Source organism: Nerophis lumbriciformis, linkage group LG15, assembly GCF_033978685.3.
Source record: "Nerophis lumbriciformis linkage group LG15, RoL_Nlum_v2.1, whole genome shotgun sequence".
Classification (NCBI taxonomy): domain Eukaryota; kingdom Metazoa; phylum Chordata; class Actinopteri; order Syngnathiformes; family Syngnathidae; genus Nerophis; species Nerophis lumbriciformis.
In genome coordinates, this window is record NC_084562.2 from 35893905 (window position 1) to 35918771 (window position 24867).

Genomic DNA, 24867 nt, shown 5'->3' on the forward strand with positions numbered 1-24867 from the left:
GCCAAGATGTCCAGGCTTATGAAGGCAGCTCCTTCATTCCAGGCAGGTGTGATGATTGCCGGTAAGTGATTGCAGCTGGCGGCAGCTGCAGGGCGGAGACGCGCGCGGCGCGTCCCTGGATGTGCGCCACAGTCGTGGGCGTGTCCCGCGGTGCTTGCAGCGCGCAAGGATGAGGACGCATTCCAATGCACCCTGGCCGTGACAGCCTTCGAGCCCAGATCCTTGGTGGAGCTCATCGAACCACAAGGGTCTGGCGAGTGTCAGGTTATGTTTCCTGCCAGTCGGTTGAAATGTTCTTCTCTCTGCTGCTCATCCTAATAATTGTGGAAACGTGTGTGACGTGATATTAATTGTGCATGTGTTTGTCCAGTCAGCCCATACATCTTGGTAAAGGACGGATGCTGGCACAACAGCTTAGAAACATGTCGCGCTTGGAGAAAGATGCACCCTGTAGGAAGAACACCAGATAGCTGCGAGCACAAAGCGATTGAGTGAGTACAATATTAAACAAGCTGGATTGTTTTTGTGTGACCACCTAATGCAAACATGACTAGTTTGTGATCAACCCCCTAGCAAAATAAATCACTTCTCTTCATTTAGGCCAGAGGTGTGAAGAAAATCAAAGAATGCGGGGGGCCTTTTGATCTTTTTTTTTGTTTTGTTTTGTAAAGCAACCATATATGCTAAGAAGTCAGGTGTGACTGAAGAAAAAAACAACCTGTATCTCAGCCTCCCTGACTACTATAACATTTTGACTTTATTTTCCTAACATTGTCACCATCTTCTTTTTACAGAAATAGCAGCTCTCATCTACCCTGGGGCCTTGCCATCGAGGAGCTTTTTAACTAACTCGGCAACCTCAGCCCCAGAAATAGGAAAGTCCACACCAGTTTCCTGCAGGCATTGTTTCCTCATAAGAAGACATCTTGGTGGGATTGAGGAGGTCTTCAAAGTATTCCTCCACCTATCCATAAAATCCTGAGTCGAGGTCAGCAGCACACCATCCCCCAAATACACGGTGTTGACAGTGCACTGTTTCACCCTCCTGAGGTGGCGGATGGTGATCCAGAATCGCATCAAAGCAGTCCGGAAGTCGTTTTCAATGGCTTCCCCAAACTCCTCCCATGTCTGAGTTTTTGCCTACGCGACCGCCGAAGTTGCACCACTTGGCTTATCTTATCTGTGTACTGCCTTCGGAGTCCAACAAGCCAAACTGACCCAATAGGACTCCTTCCTCAGCTAGACGGCATCCCTCACTGCTGGTGTCCACCAGCGGGTTCTGGGGTTGCTGCCACGACAGGCTCCAACCACCTTGCAGCCACAGCTCCGATCGGCCGCATCGACAATAGTGGCATGGAACAAGGTCCATTTGGACTCAATGTCCAGCGCCTCCCTTGTGACATGTTCAAAGTTATTCCGGTGGTGGGAATTGAAACTCTCTCTGGCTAGAAACTCTGCCAAATGTTCCCAGCAGATCCTCACAATGCATTTGGGTCTGCCATGTCTGACCGGCATCCTCCCCCACCATCGTAGCCAACTAACCACCAGGTGGTGATCGGTGGGATGCTCCGCCCCCTCTTCACTTGAGTGTCCAAAACATGAGGCCGCAAATCCGATGATACAACCACAAAGTCGACCATCGAAATGCGGCTTTGGGTGTCCTGGCGCCAAGTGCACATATGGACACCCTTATGTTTGAACATGGTTTGGTATGGTATGGTCTTTATTGTCATTGCACAAGTACAACAAAACTTGGTTTTCATTAGATTAGACAAACAAACATTGTACAGGATCACAGAACAGGAACGCTGATGGGTCGCAACAAGCCACCCCGTAAAAGATGGGTAAAAGATAAATGCTGGGGGAAGATGAGTAAAAAAATACAATCTAGACTGGGCTCACAAGGGGGCCCAGTCTGGAAGCCAGGGAAACAATCCAAGTTGGAATGTTTTATATGCGAGTGAAAACAAAATTTGCTTTTCACTATAAATTGTCTATGACTGGTCCTCAAATCCATCCTGCAGGGCAGACGATCCAATATTATCCAAATCACAAAGTGTCCACCATTCTGCCCGCATCCTCCAATCATTTGTGGCAGCATTTGTCGACAAACCAGAGCAACACTTACTCCAATCAGCAGAATTCCTGTTGTCATAATTCCGAATAGGTGGATATCTACACGTCCATGACTGAAGATCCCTGTTCTCCCAAGAGTCCACTGTGTGTCCAGCAACAACCGCTCCGTCAAAACAGGCAGGTTCCCCCAAACCCAAGATCTTGTCAATTTCGTTGATAGGCAAGTTAATTAGTTCCATTGTTTAGATTTGGAGAGCAGTGCAAAAAGAGGCAACAAGAAAGTTAAAGGGGAACATTATCACAATTTCAGAATGGTTAAAACCATTAAAAATCAGTTCCCAGTGGCTTATTATATTTTTCCAAGTTTCTTTCAAAATTTTACCCATCACGCAATATCCCTAAAAAAAGCTTCAAAGTGCCTGATTTTAACCATCGTTATAAACACCCGTCCATTTTCCTGTGACGTTACATAGTGACGCCAACACAAACAAACATGGCGGAAAGAACAGCAAGCTATAGCGACATTAGCTCGGATTCAGACTCGGATTTCAGCGGCTTAAGCGATTCAACAGATTACGAATGTATTGAAACGGATGGTTGTAGTGTGGAGGCAGGTAGCGAAAACGAAATTGAAGAAGAAACTGAAGCTATTGAGCCATATCGGTTTGAACCGTATGCAAGCAATATTAATTTTGTATTTTGTATTATTAGGTCCATCAGTGCTAAATATTATAAACTTATCACTTTCCTCTGGCACTGTTCCCCTAGCATTCAAGAAAGCGGTTATTCATCCTCTGCTCAAAAGACCTAACCTTGATCCTGACCTCATGGTAAACTACCGACCGGTGTCCCACCTTCCCTTTATTTCGAAAATCCTCGAAAAAATTGTCGCACAGCAGCTAAATGAACACTTAGTGTCTAACAATCTCTGTGAACCTTTTCAATCCGGTTTCAGGGCAAATCACTCTACGGAGACAGCCCTCGCAAAAATGACTAATGATCTACTGCTAACGATGGATTCTGATGCGTCATCTATGTTGCTGCTTCTTGATCTTAGCGCTGCTTTCGATACCGTCGATCATAATATTTTATTAGAGCGTATCAAAACACGTATTGGTATGTCAGACTTAGCTTTGTCGTGGTTTAACTCTTATCTTACTGACAGGATGCAATGCGTCTCCCATAATAATGTGACCTCGGACAATGTTAAGGTAACGTGCGGAGTTCCTCAGGGTTCGGTTCTTGGCCCTGCACTCTTTAGTATTTACATGCTGCCGCTAGGCGACATCATACGCAAATACGGTGTTAGCTTTCATTGTTATGCTGATGACACCCAACTCTACATGCCCCTAAAGCTGACCAACACGCCGGATTGTAGTCAGCTGGAGGCGTGTCTTAATGAAATTAAACAATGGATGTCCGCTAACTTCTTGCAACTCAACGCCAAGAAAACGGAAATGCTGATTATCGGTCCTGCTAAACACCGACATTTATTTAATAATACCACCTTAACATTTGACAACCAAACAATTACACAAGGCGAATCAGTAAAGAATCTGGGTATTATCTTCGACCCAACTCTCTCGTTTGAATCACACATTAAGAGTGTTACTAAAACGGCCTTCTTTCATCTCCGTAATATCGCTAAAATTCGTTCTATTTTATCCACTAGCGACGCTGAGATCATTATTCATGCGTTCGTTACGTCTCGTCTCGACTACTGTAACGTATTATTTTCGGGTCTCCCTATGTCTAGCATTAAAAAATTACAGTTGGTACAAAATGCGGCTGCTAGACTTTTGACAAGAACAAGAAAGTTTGATCATATTACGCCTATACTGGCTCACCTGCGCTGGCTTCCTGTGCACTTAAGATGTGACTTTAAGGTTTTACTACTTACGTATAAAATACTACACGGTCTAGCTCCGTCCTATCTTGTCGATTGCATTGTACCATATGTCCCGGCAAGAAATCTGCGTTCAAAGAACTCCGGCTTATTAGTGATTCCCAGAGCCCAAAAAAAGTCTGCGGGCTATAGAGCGTTTTCTATTCGGGCTCCAGTACTATGGAATGCCCTCCCGGTAACAATTAGAGATGCTACCTCAGTAGAAGCATTTAAGTCCCATCTTAAAACTCATTTGTATACTCTAGCCTTTAAATAGCCCCCCTGTTAGACCAGTTGATCTGCCGTTTCTTTTCTTTTCTCCTCTGCTCCCCTTTTCCTTGAGGGGGGGGGGGGGGCACAGGTCCGGTGGCCATGGATGAAGTGCTGGCTGTCCAGAGTCGGGACCCGGGGTGGACCGCTCGCCTGTGCATCGGCTGGGAACATCTCTGCGCTGCTGACCCGTCTCCGCTCGGGATGGTGTCCTGCTGGCCCCACTATGGACTGGACTCTTACTATTATGTTGGATCCACTATGGACTGGACTCTCACAATATTATGTCAGACCCACTCGACATCCATTGCTTTCGGTCTCCCCTAGAGGGGGGGGGTTACCCACATATGCGGTCCTCTCCAAGGTTTCTCATAGTCATTCACATCGACGTCCCACTGGGGTGAGTTTTTCCTTGCCCGTATGTGGGCTTTGTACCGAGGATGTCGTTGTGGCTTGTGCAGCCCTTTGAGACACTTGTGATTTAGGGCTATATAAATAAACATTGATTGATTGATTGATTGATTGAAGCGAAACCGACGAAAACGTCACGACAGCCAGCGACACGGGAGAAAGCGAGGACGAATTTGGCAATCGCCTTCTAACCAACGATTGGTATGTGTTTGTTTGGCATTAAAGGAAACTAACAACTATGAACTAGGTTTACAGCATATGAAATACATTTGGCAACAACATGCACTTTGAGAGTGCAGACAGCCCAATTTTCATCAATTAATATAACATATTATATAAGTGTGCGGAACAAACGTCCAATTTCTTGCCACTTTCGCATCTTTGGGCCACTGGTGCAACTTGAATCCGTCCCTGTTCGTGTTGTTACACCCTCCGACAACACACCAACGAGGCATGATGTCTCCAAGGTATGGAAAACAGTCGAAAAAACGGAAAATAACAGAGCTGATTTGACTCTGTGTTTGAGAAAATGGCGGATTGCTTCCCGATGTGACGTCACAGAGAGCGAATATTAGAAAGGCGTTTAATTCGCCAAAATTCACCCATTTAGAGTTCGGAAATCGGTTAAAAAAATATATGGTCTTTTTTCTGCAACATCAAGGTATACAGGTAAAAGCCAGTAAATTAGAATATTTTGAAAAACTTGATTTATTTCAGTAATTGCATTCAAAAGGTGTAACTTGTACATTATATTTATTCATTGCACACAGACTGATGCATTCAAATGTTTATTTCATTTAATTTTGATGATTTGAAGTGGCAACAAATGAAAATCCAAAATTCCGTGTGTCACAAAATTAGAATATTACTTAAGGCTAATACAAAAAAGGGATTTTTAGAAATGTTGGCCAACTGAAAAGTATGAAAATGAAAAATATGAGCATGTACAATACTCAATACTTGGTTGGAGCTCCTTTTGCCTCAATTACTGCGTTAATGCGGCGTGGCATGGAGTCGATGAGTTTCTGGCACTGCTCAGGTGTTATGAGAGCCCAGGTTGCTCTGATAGTGGCCTTCAACTCTTCTGCGTTTTTGGGTCTGGCATTCTGCATCTTCCTTTTCACAATACCCCACAGATTTTCTATGGGGCTAAGGTCAGGGGAGTTGGCGGGCCAATTTAGAACAGAAATACCATGGTCCGTAAACCAGGCACGGGTAGATTTTGCGCTGTGTGCAGGCGCCAAGTCCTGTTGGAACTTGAAATCTCCATCTCCATAGAGCAGGTCAGCAGCAGGAAGCATGAAGTGCTCTAAAACTTGCTGGTAGACGGCTGCGTTGACCCTGGATCTCAGGAAACAGAGTGGACCGACACCAGCAGATGACATGGCACCCCAAACCATCACTGATGGTGGAAACTTTACACTAGACTTCAGGCAACGTGGATCCTCTCCTGTCTTCCTCCAGACTCTGGGACCTCGATTTCCAAAGGAAATGCAAAATTTGCATGGTTGGGTGATGGTTTGGGGTGCCATGTCATCTGCTGGTGTCGGTCCACTCTGTTTCCTGAGATCCAGGGTCAACGCAGCCGTCTACCAGCAAGTTTTAGAGAACTTCATGCTTCCTGCTGCCGACCTGCTCTATGGAGATGGAGATTTCAAGTTCCAACAGGACTTGGCGCCTGCACACAGCGCAAAATCTACCCGTGCCTGGTTTACGGACCATGGTATTTCTGTTCTAAATTGGCCCGCCAACTCCCCTGACCTTAGCCCCATAGAAAATCTGTGGGGTATTGTGAAAAGGAAGATGCAGAATGCCAGACCCAAAAACGCAGAAGAGTTGAAGGCCACTATCAGAGCAACCTGGGCTCTCATAACACCTGAGCAGTGCCAGAAACTCATCGACTCCATGCCACGCCGCATTAACGCAGTAATTGAGGCAAAAGGAGCTCCAACCAAGTATTGAGTATTGTACATGCTCATATTTTTCATTTTCATACTTTTCAGTTGGCCAACATTTCTAAAAATCCCTTTTTTGTATTAGCCTTAAGTAATATTCTAATTTTGTGACACACGGAATTTTGGATTTTCATTTGTTGCCACTTCAAATCATCAAAATTAAATGAAATAAACATTTGAATGCATCAGTCTGTGTGCAATGAATAAATATAATGTACAAGTTACACCTTTTGAATGCAATTACTGAAATAAATCAAGTTTTTCAAAATATTCTAATTTACTGGCTTTTACCTGTATATTGACGCTTACATAGGTCTGGTGATAATGTTCCCCTTTAAGTCAAGACAAGACAAAGAAGCAAGCAGGAGAGATAAGGGGAGAGGAAAGGGGAGCGTCCGCCCTTGATGAGTGCCATGGATAATCTGTGACGAGCACAAAAGTCCAATGACAAAACACCACTTGGGTTTAGATCCGGCCGGCCGTTTCCCCCAATTACTTCTCTCCAGGTTTCACTGTTGTTGCCAATGTGAGTGTTGAAGTCCCCCAGCAGAAGAAGGGAATCACCTGTGGGAGCACTTTCCAGTACTCTTTCAAGGGACTCCAAAAAGGGTAGGTTTTCTGGACAGATGTTTGGTGCGTAAGGCGGAGGGACGCTATCCTCTCGTCTACTGGGTTAAACTCTAACGTACAGACTCCAAGCCGCAGGGCAACAAGTGCCCCCGCCTGTCGGCTCTCACTGCTTGCAACGCCAGAGTGCAAGAGAGTCCAGCCCCTCTTGAGAGGACTGGTTCAGGAGCCATTGCTGTGCGTCGAAGTGAGTCCAACTTGATCGAGCCGTAACTTCTCCGTCTCCGCACCAGCTCAGACTCTATCAGAGTCACAAAGGTGTTGAGTAAAAAGTATTGCCTCAATGCCAACTGCGAGGGTGCAAAATCGCTGTTGGCAAAATATGAGAGCTCATTAACCAACAACTCATTGGTACCAACCCCTGTCAGGCAGCATAGGTGCACAGAGGAAGATCAAGTCATGTGAGGAGGAAGTTCCTTTATGTCAATTATCACATGTGTGTCCTTTGAGTAGTACTCTGTGTGCTGTACAATGAGGATTTTTTTTGTATTTCAATCTTGTATTTTTTATTTTTTTCTCTGCTTGTATGTTTTCTCTGTTTACGATGTAACAACATCATCTATTTAAAGGTACTGAATATAATTCCACATCCTGATTTGATGACTGCTGCTGTCACATTAAATGAGTCAAATAATTCCTGTAATTGTAGTGAACACTTCGTGATAATAAAAAACCCTTTTTTTTCCACTTTGTCATCTTTGTCACTGTTCTCCCTGCCAGTGTGACAGATGGAAAATGAGTAAGGCGCTTCGTCATTATGCCAGAAAAATAGTTCCTCTGTGTTAGTACCTACAGTAACAATGTTGCTAATACTTGTCTACCTTTTCCTTGCAGTAGAGTCAGTCATGCCGTACATCTACAAAGAACCTCCTAAAAAGGCGCTCTTGAAGATATTGGCACGAACTGCAAGCATGCGCCGCAATGCTCCATCCATCCATCCATTTTCTACCGCTTATTCCCTTTGGTGGTCGCGGGCAATGCTCCAGACGCAAGAAAATGCATTTTACAAGAAGTTTTTCTTTAATATACAGGTAAAAGCCAGTAAATTAGAATATTTTGAAAAACTTGATTTATTTCAGTAATTGCATTCAAAAGGTGTAACTCGTACATTATATTTATTCATTGCACACAGACTGATGCATTCAAATGTTTATTTCATTTAATTTTGATGATTTGAAGTGGCAACAAATGAAAATCCAAAATTCCTTGTGTCACAAAATTAGAATATTACTTAAGGCTAATACAAAAAAGGGATTTTTAGAAATGTTGGCCAACTGAAAAGTATGAAAATGAAAAATATGAGCATGTACAATACTCAATACTTGGTTGGAGCTCCTTTTGCCTCAATTACTGCGTTAATGCGGCGTGGCATGGAGTCTATGAGTTTCTGGCACTGCTCAGGTGTTATGAGAGCCCAGGTTGCTCTGATAGTGGCCTTCAACTCTTCTGCGTTTTTGGGTCTGGCATTCTGCATCTTCCTTTTCACAAAACCCCACAGATTTTCTATGGGGCTAAGGTCAGGGGAGTTGGCGGGCCAATTTAGAACAGAAATACCATGGTTCGTAAACCAGGCACGGGTAGATTTTGCGCTGTGTGCAGGCGCCAAGTCCTGTTGGAACTTGAAATCTCCATCTCCATAGAGCAGGTCAGCAGCAGGAAGCATGAAGTGCTCTAAAACTTGCTGGTAGACGGCTGCGTTGACCCTGGATCTCAGGAAACAGAGTGGACCGACACCAGCAGATGACATGGCACCCCAAACCATCACTGATGGTGGAAACTTTACACTAGACTTCAGGCAACGTGGATCCTGTGCCTCTCCTGTTTTCCTCCAGACTCTGGGACCTCGATTTCCAAAGGAAATGCAAAATTTGCATGGTTGGGTGATGGTTTGGGGTGCCATGTCATCTGCTGGTGTCGGTCCACTCTGTTTCCTGAGATCCAGGGTCAACACAGCCGTCTACCAGCAAGTTTTAGAGCACTTCATGCTTCCTGCTGCTGACCTGCTCTATGGAGATGGAGATTTCAAGTTCCAACAGGACTTGGCGCCTGCACACAGCGCAAAATCTACCCGTGCCTGGTTTACGGACCATGGTATTTCTGTTCTAAATCTGTTGCCACTTCAAATCATCAAAATTAAATGAAATAAACATTTGAATGCATCAGTCTGTGTGCAATGAATAAATATAATGTACAAGTTACACCTTTTGAATGCAATTACTGAAATAAATCAAGTTTTTCAAAATATTCTAATTTACTGGCTTTTACCTGTATATGAAAAAACAAACACCATTAAAATGACACCAAAGCACACACATTTAGTTTGTTTTAATAATCTCCTTAAATCCTCCAGCAGCTTTAAAATTATAAAATTATATTGCTAATTAGACAATATTTTTATATTTCACAGACCATATATGTTGACAAGCATACATAAGACAGGGTTGCAGAATGATCGCCCCCTTTCTCACAGCTATTTCTGCGCAACTGCCCGTTTGCGCATCCTTCCTTGACATACTAAATATTGACGCAAAACAATGGCCGCAGAACTATTTTTGATCTGATAAATCCCATCGCTGTGCTAATTAGTTATACTTGCATCATCCCCTCCCAGTAGCCTATTGTGGGTGATCTGAAGATCAATATATTTAGCACATTCATTAAGACAGACACGCTAAATGGATTGCGCTATTTATTTTGTTATTTTAAGAGACGTAATCCTCAGCGCACAGGCTTAGTAGATCAGTTTTGCGTGTACGATCAAGTTTGCACGTGTTTTAATACACGCAAACCTTTAGTGGATTAGGCCCTATATGAATTATTTGGTTTATACATATATCCATCCATGCATTTTTTTACCGCTTGTCCCTTTTGAGGTCGTGGGGGGTGCTGGAGCCTATCTCAGCTGCATTCGGGCGGAAGGCGGGGTACACCCTGGACAAGTCACCACCTCATCACAGGGCCATATATATATATATATATATATATATATATATATATATATATAGTTTTGACGGAGCAGAAACGTGTGAACTCGTTGGGAGTTTCCTCCTCTCCCAGCTCGCCAGCCTCAATCTGAACCTTGGTATTTACCGTGATGACGGACTGGCAGTGTGTCGCGCCTCGCCAAGGAGCAGCGAGAATACCAAGAAGCGCATATGCCAAATTTTCAAAGAGAACGGCCTACGGATCACGATTGAAGCCAACAAGCAAACCGTCAACTGCCTTGACGTCACTTTCAACCTGAGAAATAACAGCTACCAACCATTCACGAAACCAAACACAACACTCCAATACGTGCACCATGACAGCAACCACCCACCCACCACCACGAAAAGAATACCTACCGGAATTAATAAAAGGCTATCGATGCTGTCATCTAGCAAAGCTGAATTTGACCAAGAAACCCCCCGTACCAAAAAGCCCTTGATGAAAGCGGATACAATTTCACCCTCACCTATGAACCCACGCCAGGAAACCAACCGAAAAAGAACAGAAAACGAAACAACATCATCTGGTACAACCCCCCATACAGCAAAAACGTCTCAACTAACATTGGACACAAATTCCTCAATCTGATTGACAAACACTTTCCCAAAGACAACACCCTAAGAAAAGTATTCAACAAGAACAACATTAAATTGAGCTACAGCTGTATGAACAATATACGACAAATCATCTCAAACCACAACAAAACAATTGCAAATGAGCCGTCGGCCCCCGGACAGAGCGACTCCAAAACCAACAAAGGTTGCAACTGTCGAAAGAAACCTGATTGCCCTCTCAACGGGGGGTGCTTACAAACATCAGTTGTCTACCAATCTAAGGTAACACGCAAGGACATTAACACATCCGACACATATGTAGGATTAACCGAGGGAGAGTTCAAAACCAGATGGAACAATCACAAGGCTTCTTTCAGGAACCAAAACCTGCGGAATACCACAGAACTCAGCAAACACATTTGGGACCTCAAAGACAATAATGCTGAATATTCAATAACATGGCAAATTCTTGCATCCAGCACACCTTACAATAGTGGTAATAAAAGATGCAACCTATGCTTGAAAGAAAAACTGTTTATTATTTACCGTCCAGACCTGTCATCCCTCAACAAGCGCAGCGAAATTGTAACAACATGCCGCCATAGACGGAAACATCTCCTAGGTAACACATGAGCCAATCACCACGCCCCTAGGCCAGCCTGTACCCACCCACTCTGTGCCCTATATAAACCATGGTATGCGAATGCTCCCATTAAAATCTCCTGACGATTGAGGGTACCCCCCCTCATGAAACAGGCCTGTAGAGATGAAATAGTCTTGTGATTTTTTTCCCCACACATACATATATATGTATATATATATATATATATATATATATATATATACATACACATATGCTTTCATCTGCTTTTTGCAGATGATGTGGTCCTGATGGCTTCATCTGACCAGGATCTTCAGCTCTCACGGGATCAGTTTGCAGCCGAGTGTGAAGCAACTGGGATGAGAATCAGCATATATAAACATATACAGTATATACATATAACATGCCTCCATTGATCAAGTATGATAGGTATGAGGTTTAGCCAAGCACAAGCCCTTCTACTGCCCAGAACACATTACTTTAAGTTCAATACATTATACAGGTACTGGCAGACATTCTACTGTACACTTCTACAGACCCTTCATTGTGACCAAAATATATGTTGCCATCGCAACTCTCAAGTCCCAAAAAATACACTCACCAATATTAGAGAATATATATTTTCTCCAAACCGGTTTTATAGCTCGTTTTTATTTGTCTTAAAACATGGTTGCTATAAAGGAATCATCATATGTATTAAAGGTGGTTACCTGGCAATGGTGCACGATCGACTTGAACACCAGCATCATAACATATACGACTGGATTGAAATTTTGTCAAGGACGATAAATAACACGTCCAACACACCCAGCGATAAGGAAATTGAAAAGGTGGAGAAATCAATGCCAAATGGCAGAACTTTGTCCATTACACATTTCCCCAAGCTACAGAACGGGCTGAGGGTCAGAAACATGTTTCAAAAACAATTGCTGTTAAATGAACTTATAGTTAACGCGTTATTATCGCGTCACCTTTGACAGCCCTAGTTGAAATAAATAACCCCAACAACTAACCCTAACCAAAACAAATCTCATATTTGAGTACTTCATCTTTGTACGATTAACATTTTCCAATTGCTAACCATAAAATGTTTTCCCCTTGGGAATTACACTTTTAAAAAGGCCATTCTGATGCATATACAGGTAAAAGCCAGTAAATTAGAATATTTTGAAAAACTTGATTTATTTCAGTAATTGCATTCAAAAGGTGTAACTTGTACATTATATTTATTCATTGCACACAGACTGATGCATTCAAATGTTTATTTCATTTAATTTTGATGATTTGAAGTGGCAACAAATGAAAATCCAGAATTCCGTGTGTCACAAAATTAGAATATTACTTAAGGCTAATACAAAAAAGGGATTTTTAGAAATGTTGGCCAACTGAAAAGTATGAAAATGAAAAATATGAGCATGTCCAATACTCAATACTTGGTTGGAGCTCCTTTTGCCTCAATTACTGCGTTAATGCGGCGTGGCATGGAGTCGATGAGTTTCTGGCACTGCTCAGGTGTTATGAGAGCCCAGGTTGCTCTGATAGTGGCCTTCAACTCTTCTGCGTTTTTGGGTCTGGCATTCTGCATCTTCCTTTTCACAATACCCCACAGATTTTCTATGGGGCTAAGGTCAGGGGAGTTGGCGGGCCAATTTAGAACAGAAATACCATGGTCTGTAAACCAGGCACGGGTAGATTTTGCGCTGTGTGCAGGCGCCAAGTCCTGTTGGAACTTGAAATCTCCATCTCCATAGAGCAGGTCAGCAGCAGGAAGCATGAAGTGCTCTAAAACTTGCTGGTAGACGGCTGCGTTGACCCTGGATCTCAGGAAACAGAGTGGACCGACACCAGCAGATGACATGGCACCCCAAACCATCACCCAACCATGCAAATTTTGCATTTCCTTTGGAAATCGAGGTCCCAGAGTCTGGAGGAAGACAGGAGAGGCACAGGATCCACGTTGCCTGAAGTCTAGTGTAAAGTTTCCACCATCAGTGATGGTTTGGGGTGCCATCCGCCACGCCGCATTAACGCAGTAATTGAGGCAAAAGGAGCTCCAACCAAGTATTGAGTATTGTACATGCTCATATTTTTCATTTTCATACTTTTCAGTTGGCCAACATTTCTAAAAATCCCTTTTTTGTATTAGCCTTAAGTAATATTCTAATTTTGTGACACACGGAATTTTGGATTTTCATTTGTTGCCACTTCAAATCATCAAAATTAAATGAAATAAACATTTGAATGCATCAGTCTGTGTTCAATGAATAAATATAATGTACAAGTTACACCTTTTGAATGCAATTACTGAAATAAATCAAGTTTTTCAAAATATTCTAATTTACTGGCTTTTACCTGTATGTAGGTAGATACTGTAGATAGTTTGTGGTAGTTAAAAGAGGAACCTTTACCGTAATGAATAGTTGTACGATTGCTCATTAATTATTTGTTTCTCACGAAACACTTCAAGTCGATAATTAAAATGCTTTTCCAGAATTTTTGAGAATTGAGGCAAAAGAGGAATTCGAGGTCGTGCGGGGTGCTGGAACCTATTTTAGCTGCATTTGGGCGGAAGGCGGGGTGCACCCTGGACAAGTCGCCACCTCATCACAGGTTTTACAATATTCAGTATAACTTTTTTAACCAATGTCATGTTTATATCACGACAGTCAGTGGAGGACTTACGTTTACACTTCCGCACAATGTTTGTCACTTCCTGTTCATTTGTAGCTCAGAGGAAGAATGACAAAGAATTCTGTTCAAAAGTTGATTTTGCAACTCCACTGTCTGGGATATAAACAGCCAGTTTCGGGCCAACATTTACAAAAAAGCTGTTGAACGTATTCACTACATTACTCATATTATAATCTTCACCATTATCATCAATAAAGCAATCAGGGGTATGTCAACTTTGAAGATCCTTGTTTGATTAGACTATTCAAAAAATCCCAAGTTGTTTTTATATAGTTTTTTTTTATTTTCATGTAGTTTTTTTAATGACATAACCATTTGCTTATTCGTATAATATCAGTTAATTTATTTTTGTACTTCTTATATCTTTGTTCCACTTCTTTTGTTTTTATTTTGATAAACAGTTTGTAGAGATTGTTTTTCTTTTTACAGGCATTCATTATTCCTTTCGTAAGCCAATTACTTTTTTAATGTTTTTTGTTTATAAAATATTATATCACAAGGCAGTGTTTATTATGCAGGGAAGTTAAGATATCTAAAAAATTACAATAAGCACTGTCCACATTTGGTTCTCTGTAAACTGAAGTCCAATCCTGGAAAAATAAACTATTGTTTAGGGCAGTGGTCCCCAACCACCGGTCCGGGGACCGGTACCGGTCCGTGAGGCATTTGCTACCGGGCCGCAGAGAAACATGAAACAACTTTTACAATAGAATAGAAAAGAATAGAATAGAAAGTACTTTATTGATCCCTGGGGGGAATTCAGCACCACAGTTCGCTTACAATAGACAATAAACACTTAGGTATTTTTACATGTGAATAATATAAATACAGTCTATTATACAGCATTATTCACATGTGAATAATATAAATACAGTCCAAATACAGTCTATTATACAGCATTATTCAAATGTGACTAATATAAATACAGTCTAAATACAGTCTATTATACAGCATTATTCACAAGTGAATAACATAAATACAGTCAAAAAGGAACATATACACTATACAGTCTGATGGCTGTCGGTATGAAGGACCTCCTGTGTCGTTCCGTGTTGCATTTTGGGAGTCTGAGCCTTCCACTGAACGTGCTCATTCTCTCCAAAAGGTCCGAGTGTAGTGGGTGGGAGGTGTTGTCCATAATGGCTAGGAGCTTTGCTAGACTTCTCCTCTCTGACACCACCGCCAGAGAGTCTAGCTCCACTCCCACCACGTTACTGGTCTTCTCTACCAACTTGTCCAAGTCTGTTTGCGTCCCTCGCTCTCAGCCCGCTGCCGCAGCAGGCCACGGTGTACAAGAAAGCGCCCAACACCACCGTCTCGTAGAACATCTTCAACATCTTTGCACAGACGTTGAAGGATCCTAGCCTCCTGAGGAAGAAGAGGCGGCTCGGACCATTCTTGTAGAGTGCCTCAGCGTGTTTTGACCCATTCAGCTTGTTGTCGATGTGTACTCCCAGGTATTTAGAATCCTCAACTATGTCCGCATCGACCCCCCTGATGGAAACAGGGGTCGCCGGAGTACTCCTCCTCCTTCCCAGGTCCACAACCAGCTCCTTGGTCTTCGTCACATTGAGCTGGAGGTGGTTCTTTCCACACCATGTGACAAAGTCCTCCACCAGTGCCCTGTATTCCTCATCATCACCATCCTCAATACACCTCACTATCGCAGTCATCAGAAAACTTCTGAAGGTGGCAGGACTGCATTCTAATGCGTATGAAAAAGTGCAATATATTTATATGTACAGTAATCTATTTATTTATATCTGCACATCATTGCTCTTTTATCCTGCACTACAACGAGCTAATGCAACAAAATGTCCTTCTTATCAGTACTGTAAAGCAGTGGTCCCCAACCACCGGTCTGGGGACTGGTACCGGCCCGTGACGCATTTGCTACCGGGCCGCAGAGAAACATTAAATAATTTATAAACTGCATTTTCTCCGACTTAACTTTCGCCTGTCCCACTCGACACACCAATAAGCTTGTTTATAGATGTACAATAGAGATGCGCGGATAGGCAATTTATTTCATCCGCAACCGCGTCAGAAAGTCGTCAACCATCCGCCATCCACCCGATGTAACGTTTGATCAGAACTGCACCCGCCCGCCATCCGCCCGTTGTTATATATCTAATATTAATTAAAAAAAAAAAAAAAAGGGTGAAAACTATGCGAATTGCACCTTGTGCAGACAAGATTTTTCGATCGGACACGGAGGAATTAGCGATGTAAAAGACCACGTTGGGACAAAAAAACACAAGTCTAATGCCGTTGCTAGCGATACAAGTGGAAAACTTTCAACGTTTTTCGTCGCCCAAACAGATTCTTTGGATGTGATAAATGCCGAAGTTTTATTTACGGAGGCAATAATTGAGCATGGACTTCCAATCGCACTGGCTGATCACATGGGACAGTTAATAATGTAATGCAACCTTTAAAAATCATTACGCGGTGATCGCGATCCCAAAAATAAACTTTTCTTGCATGATAATGTCCAGAAAAATTTGCTTTATATTACTATAGAGTCCTTTTAACGAATGAGTTTGATGGTTTATCACAAACCTTAAATGAAATTCCATGGCCACCGTCCTGCTCTCTATATCAACCAGGGTGAGCCCCACCCCTTTCGTGAGCGCACTGCGAAAGCGGACGAGGCGGGGTGTCGGTGCGGTGGGCGCGGTAGTGACCCTGGACGTGCGTCGGGCCCTTCTCGCGGATCGCCTCAGCTACGGCTCCCGGTGGGGCCCTCTCGGGGGAAGGGGCCTCGGTCCCGGACCCCGGCGAGGCGTCCCTTCTCCGCTCCGTAAAAGTGTCCATCTCTTTTCTTTTTTTTTCTTCTGTTGTGGCATATGCAGCAGGTGCCTGCTCGTTTTTCGTATGTGGGTAACAACATTTAACTATGTATATATATTTCCGAATTGGTTTAACTGCCACCCGCAAAAAAAATAAAAAAATTAAAAAAATATCTAATTAATCCGCCCGACCCGACCCGCGAGCGGATAAAATCTTATTGTTTTTAATTTCATCCGCCCGATCCGCGGATAATCCGCGGACTCCGCGGTTGTGTCCGCAAACCGCGCATCTCTAATGTACAATAACACCCCTCATAGGAAATTGCCATTTGTTATAGCTTTGTGACATGATACAATGCACATTAATCAACATCAGAATCAGAATCAGAATCAGCTTTATTGTCATTACGCAAGGTAACGAGATTGAGGCCATTCCATACAGTGCGATGTGTGCATGCTAGAAAAACAATGTGCAAATATATAAAAATTTAAAAAATGTAGAAGTGCAATGAATATGGTGTGAAATGAATATATACATGAAAAAACAAAACAAAAACAGGGTTGTTGGTGGAATCAAATCAAATCAACTTTATTTATAGAATGGGTTATTGCACCGAAGAGAAGGCAGTTATGAGGGACAATGGGGCATTCCGTTCAGGATGGTTATGGCCCTGGGGAAGAAGCTGTTCTTTAGCCTGTTTGTTTTGGTTTTAATGCACCTGTAGCGCTTCCCAGAGGGCAGCAGGTGGAACAGGTCAGAGCCAGGGTGGGTGCTGTCTTTGATGATGGCACTGGCTCTGTTGAGGCAGCGGGAGGTGTAGATGTCCGTCAGAGAGGGGAGAGGGCGGCCGATGATCTTCTGAGCCGTCTTGACCACTCTTTGCAGCCTCTCCCTGTCTGCTGCAGTGCAGCTGCCGTACCATACCGTAATACAGTAGGTCAGCAGGCTCTCGATGGACGAGCGGTAGAAGGTCAGCAGCAGGTCAGGCTTCAGGTTGTACTTCCCGAGGACTCTAAGGAAGTGTAGCCGCTGCTGAGCCTTCTTGATGATTGATGTGGTGTTGACTGTCCAGGAGAAGTCATTAGAGATGTGGACTCCAAGGTACCTGAAGGTGTGGACCCTCTCTACACGTTCGCCGTTGATGTAGAGGGGGGCAGGGTCGGTGCTGCTCCTCCTGAAGTCGACGATGATCTCTCTGGTCTTGCTGGTGTTGAGAGCGAGGTTGTTCTCCGAAGACCAGGCCGTCAGCTTCAGGACCTCCTCTCTGTAGGCAGCCTCGTCACCCCTGGAGATGAGCCCGACCACTGTGGTATCGTCGGCGAACTTGACGGTAAGGTTGTCACTATAAAATATAAAAGTGACATATTGTAGCCAAAGGCTGATTTCCATCTGCATCTCATTGCAAAGAAACAAGCCCAGGGCTCCCACTAATTCAGTGTTATAGTGAGTCGTATTTTTCATTCATTTTTTTGCTGTATTTTTTATCTGGCACAAGTGTAAAGCCGGTCCCTGGAAATAATCCCTACATTAAACCGGTCTGTGGTGCAAAAAAGGTTGGGGACCACTGGTTTAGGGCACTATCTGTTTGTGAATGTGTGGCCTTAAAAGATGTTTCACTTCATTAGGGCAGGTTTCTTCAGTTCGTGCTCACAAACTAGATAGGACAGCTCTAGTCTGAGAGGATGATGCTTGATCCAATCAATCAAAATGTTTACCCGCTTCTTTATTTTCTCCTTTTCAACAGTCAATTGCAGTTAGTGCCTTTGTTTCCGCTGCAACGATTGAGGGTTGAAAGTGTCCACCACTGCACACTCACCATTGTTGAATGTAACATCTGGATACTGACGCTGTACTGCATTTACACATACTTCAAAGTGTAAGTCCAATTAAAATGCAAATAACTGAAGTTGGAAACTGACATCCATTAAGTACACTGAGACAGATTTACAGTCACCAGCAGTAAAATGGTGGAGTGGTCGACCTGATGGTTGTGGGTTCATTCATCAGTCTTTAGTCAGTGAATGAGGTGATGGCTTTGAAGAAGAAAAAAAAAAGCCCATTTACCATTCAATTACCATACATGCAACTATTTCTCTCCAGTACTCTTTCTGACATCTCCTTACCGGAGGCTATGTAAACAGAAGTAACATCTTCCACCATTCATTCTTCTTTGAAAGTCAAAAATGAGAAGTTCTATCTGTTACCAAGAATAAAAGCGGATGGTTATAATTCAGCAAAGACAGGAAGTAGGCTGCTTGCGTTTTACATATAATTCTAATATGTGAGAACCAACCCCACTTGTAATACCAACATGATCTGGAGTAGAGATGCGCGGATAGGCAAATATTTCATCCGCAACCGCATCAGAAAGTCGTCAACCATCCGCAATCCACCCGATCTAACATTTGATCAGAACTGCATCCGCCCGCCATCCGCCCGGTATATCTAATATAGACGATGCAAGGCATTAGTGAGGCACCTGCCAACTACTCCGGTTTTCCCGTAATTCGTACGGTTTTCATCAACCTATTCCGGGTTACGGGTGCAGTGATAAAAAATACGTTTTTTCTTTAATTAAAAAAAAAAAAGGGTGAAAACTACGCGAATTGCACCTTGTGCAGACAAGATTTTTCGATCGGACACGGAGGAATTAGCGATGTAAAAGACCACGTTGGGACAAAAAAACACAAGTCTAATGCCGTTGCTAGCGATACAAGTGGAAAACTTTCAACGTTTTTCGTCGCCCAAACAGATTCTTTGGATGTGATAAATGCCGAAGTTTTATTTACGGAGGCAATAATTGAGCATGGACTTCCAATCGCACTGGCTGATCACATGGGACAGTTACATGTTTGCAATGCAACCTTTAAAAATCATTACGCGGTGATCGCGGTCCCAAAAATAAACTTTTCTTGCATGATAATGTCCAGAAAAATTCGCTTTATATTACTATAGAGTCCTTTTAACGAATGAGTTTGATGGTTTATCACAAACCTTAAATGAAAGAAGTCCTTTCTTCTCCTGCACCTGCATGCACTTTGGCCTTGCTTCCTGTGTGGTGCGCAATCCTGTCGGCTGTATTTCACAGCACGACATACTGTTAAAAGTGTTTATACTATTTATGCTTTCAAGTCCAAGTTGAAGAAATCTTGTTAAATGTTGACAGCATAACTACCAAAATACAGAAGTATGTCCTTAATATTTTTGCAGTGCTATTTCTGTTGAAAAGTTCAAATGATTACATTAGAGATGTGATGTGCCACTTTTCAAAGTGTCCGATGGCTTAAATTAATTTTCATTAATTTTTCATATTTTGAATTCTTTTGAAAGGCTTACAAAAAAACTACATTTGATTGTAATTCCATGCTATTGACAGGACTATTAATTTTAATGAAGTTAGCTTACCATGTTTACAGTATGATAATTGTGATAGAAATGTGAATTTCGGGGGGGTGGCGGGCAGGTAAGCTGCTTACCTGCTGCGCGTGACGCCGGCCGCGGCGAAGGCGGACGAGGCGGGGTGTCGGTGCGGTGGGCGCGGTAGTGACCCTGGACATGCGTCGGGCCCTTCTCGCGGATCGCCTCAGCTACGGCTCCCGGTGGGGCCCTCTCGGGGGAAGGGGCCTCGGTCCCGGACACCGGCGAGGCGTCCCTTCTCCGCTCCGTAAAAGTGTCCATCTCTTTTCTTTTTTTTTCTTCTGTTGTGGCATATGCAGCAGGTGCCTGCTCGTTTTTCGTATGTGGGTAACAACATTTAACTATGTGTATATATTTCCGAATTGGTTTAACTGCCACCCGCAAAAAAAAAAAAAAAAAAAAAAAAAAATCTAATTAATCCGCCCGACCCGACCCGCGAGCGGATAAAATCTTATTGTTTTTAATTTCATCCGCCCGATCCACGGATAATCCGCGGACTCCGCGGTTGTGTCCGCAAACCGCGCATCTCTAATGTACAATAACACCCCTCATAGGAAATTGCCATTTGTTATAGCTTTGTGACATGATACAATGCACATTAATCAACATCAGAATCAGAATCAGAATCAGCTTTATTGTCATTACGCAAGGTAACGAGATTGAGGCCATTCCATACAGTGCGATGTGTGCATGCTAGAAAAACAATGTGCAAATATATAAAAATTTAAAAAATGTAGAAGTGCAATGAATATGGTGTGAAATGAATATATACATGAAAAAACAAAACAAAAACAGGGTTGTTGGTGGAATGGGTTATTGCACCGAAGAGAAGGCAGTTATGAGGGACAATGGGGCATTCCGTTCAGGATGGTTATGGCCCTGGGGAAGAAGCTGTTCTTTAGCCTGTTTGTTTTGGTTTTAATGCACCTGTAGCGCTTCCCAGAGGGCAGCAGGTGGAACAGGTCAGAGCCAGGGTGGGTGCTGTCTTTGATGATGGCACTGGCTCTGTTGAGGCAGCGGGAGGTGTAGATGTCCGTCAGAGAGGGGAGAGGGCGGCCGATGATCTTCTGAGCCGTCTTGACCACTCTTTGCAGCCTCTCCCTGTCTGCTGCAGTGCAGCTGCCGTACCATACCGTAATACAGTAGGTCAGCAGGCTCTCGATGGACGAGCGGTAGAAGGTCAGCAGCAGGTCAGGCTTCAGGTTGTACTTCCCGAGGACTCTAAGGAAGTGTAGCCGCTGCTGAGCCTTCTTGATGATTGATGTGGTGTTGACTGTCCAGGAGAAGTCATTAGAGATGTGGACTCCAAGGTACCTGAAGGTGTGGACCCTCTCTACACGTTCGCCGTTGATGTAGAGGGGGGCAGGGTCGGTGCTGCTCCTCCTGAAGTCGACGATGATCTCTCTGGTCTTGCTGGTGTTGAGAGCGAGGTTGTTCTCCGAAGACCAGGCCGTCAGCTTCAGGACCTCCTCTCTGTAGGCAGCCTCGTCACCCCTGGAGATGAGCCCGACCACTGTGGTATCGTCGGCGAACTTGACGGTAAGGTTGTCACTATAAAATATAAAAGTGACATATTGTAGCCAAAGGCTGATTTCCATCTGCATCTCATTGCAAAGAAACAAGCCCAGGGCTCCCACTAATTCAGTGTTATAGTGAGTCGTATTTTTCATTCATTTTTTTGCTGTATTTTTTATCTGGCACAAGTGTAAAGCCGGTCCCTGGAAATAATCCCTACATTAAACCGGTCTGTGGTGCAAAAAAGGTTGGGGACCACTGGTTTAGGGCACTATCTGTTTGTGAATGTGTGGCCTTAAAAGATGTTTCACTTCATTAGGGCAGGTTTCTTCAGTTCGTGCTCACAAACTAGATAGGACAGCTCTAGTCTGAGAGGATGATGCTTGATCCAATCAATCAAAATGTTTACCCGCTTCTTTATTTTCTCCTTTTCAACATAGTGCCTTCGTTTCCGCTGCAACGATTGAGGGTTGAAAGTGTCCACCACTGCACACTCACCATTGTTGAATGTAACATCTGGATACTGACGCTGTACTGCATTTACACATACTTCAAAGTGTAAGTCCAATTAAAATGCAAATAACTGAAGTTGGAAACTGACATCCATTAAGTACACTGAGACAGATTTACAGTCACCAGCAGTAAAATGGTGGAGTGGTCGATCTGGTGGTTGTGGGTTCATTCATCAGTCTTTAGTCAGTGAATGAGGTGATGGCTTTGAAGAAAAAAAAAAAAGCCCATTTACCATTCAATTACCATACATGCAACTATTTCTCTCCAGTACTCTTTCTGACATCTCCTTACCGGAGGCTATGTAAACAGAAGTAACATCTTCCACCATTCATTCTTCTTTGAAAGTCAAAAATGAGAAGTTCTATCTGTTACCGAGAATAAAAGCGGATGGTTATAATTCAGCAAAGACAGGAAGTAGGCTGCTTGCATTTGACATATAATTCTAATATGTGAGAACCAACCCCACTTGTAATACCAACATGATCTGGAGTAGAGATGCGCGGATAGGCAAATATTTCATCCGCAACCGCATCAGAAAGTCGTCAACCATCCGCAATCCACCCGATGTAACATTTGATCAGAACTGCATCCGCCCGCCATCCGCCCGGTATATCTAATATAGACGATGCAAGGCATTAGTGAGGCACCTGCCAACTACTCCGGTTTTCCCGTAATTCGTACGGTTTTCATCAACCTATTCCGGGTTACGGGTGCAGTGATAAAAAATACGTTTTTTCTTTAATTTAAAAAAAAAAGGGTGAAAACTACGCGAATTGCACCTTGTGCAGACAAGATTTTTCGATCGGACACGGAGGAATTAGCGATGTAAAAGACCACGTTGGGACAAAAAAACACAAGTCTAATGCCGTTGCTAGCGATACAAGTGGAAAACTTTCAACGTTTTTCGTCGCCCAAACAGATTCTTTGGATGTGATAAATGCCGAAGTTTTATTTACGGAGGCAATAATTGAGCATGGACTTCCAATCGCACTGGCTGATCACATGGGACAGTTACATGTTTGTAATGCAACCTTTAAAAATCATTACGCGGTGATCGCGGTCCCAAAAATAAACTTTTCTTGCATGATAATGTCCAGAAAAATTTGCTTTATATTACTATAGAGTCCTTTTAACGAATGAGTTTGATGGTTTATCACAAACCTTAAATGAAAGAAGTCCTTTCTTCTCCTGCACCTGCATGCACTTTGGCCTTGCTTCCTGTGTGGTGCGCAATCCTGTCGGCTGTATTTCACAGCACGACATACTGTTAAAAGTGTTTATACTATTTATGCTTTCAAGTCCAAGTTGAAGAAATCTTGTTAAATGTTGACAGCATAACTACCAAAATACAGAAGTATGTCCTTAATATTTTTGCAGTGCTATTTCTGTTGAAAAGTTCAAATGATTACATTAGAGATGTGATGTGCCACTTTTCAAAGTGTCTGATGGCTTAAATTAATTTTCATTAATTTTTCATATTTTGAATTCTTTTGAAAGGCTTACAAAAAAACTACATTTGAATTGTAATTCCATGCTATTGACAGGACTATTAATTTTAATGAAGTTAGCTTACCATGTTTACAGTATGATAATTGTGATAGAAATGTGAATTTCGGGGGGTGGCGGGCAGGTAAGCTGCTTACCTGCTGCGCGTGACGCCGGCCGCGGCGAAGGCGGACGAGGCGGGGTGTCGGTGCGGTGGGCGCGGTAGTGACCCTGGACATGCGTCGGGCCCTTCTCGCGGATCGCCTCAGCTACGGCTCCCGGTGGGGCCCTCTCGGGGGAAGGGGCCTCGGTCCCGGACACCGGCGAGGCGTCCCTTCTCCGCTCCGTAAAAGTGTCCATCTCTTTTCTTTTTTTTTCTTCTGTTGTGGCATATGCAGCAGGTGCCTGCTCGTTTTTCGTATGTGGGTAACAACATTTAACTATGTGTATATATTTCCGAATTGGTTTAACTGCCACCCGCAAAAAAAAAATAAATAAAAAAAAAAAATCTAATTGATCCGCCCGACCCGACCCGCACGCGGATAAAATCTAATTTTTTTAAATTTCATCCGCCCGATCCGCGGATAATCCGCGGACTCCGCGGTTGTGTCCGCAAACCGCGCATCTCTAATCTGGAGATATGTTTGATTTGTTTGCCAATCAACATTTTTCAAGATCTCGCCTTGTGTCAGCTTGTTTATTGACGCTGCTTCCGGAAGCTGTCAGACTCAGACATGATGTGTGTCAAAACAATTTGAACCCCCTCCAATAGTCAGAAGGCTTTTTTTAAATGTGATACTGTACGGCCAGAAGATTTCATACCAGGCGCAGCTAAGTTAAACAGGGATTCGTTTGAGAACTGGATTAAGGTAACTTTTACTGAAATCAGTCAAAAATAAATGTTCTTATGTGAATTGATTGATTGATTGAGACTTTTATTAGTAGGTTGCACAGTGAAGTACATATTCCGTACAATTGACCACTAAATGGTAACACCCGAATAAGTTTTTCAGTCGGGGTCCACTTAAATTGATTCATGATACAGATATATACTATCATCATAATACAGTCATCACAAGAGACTTC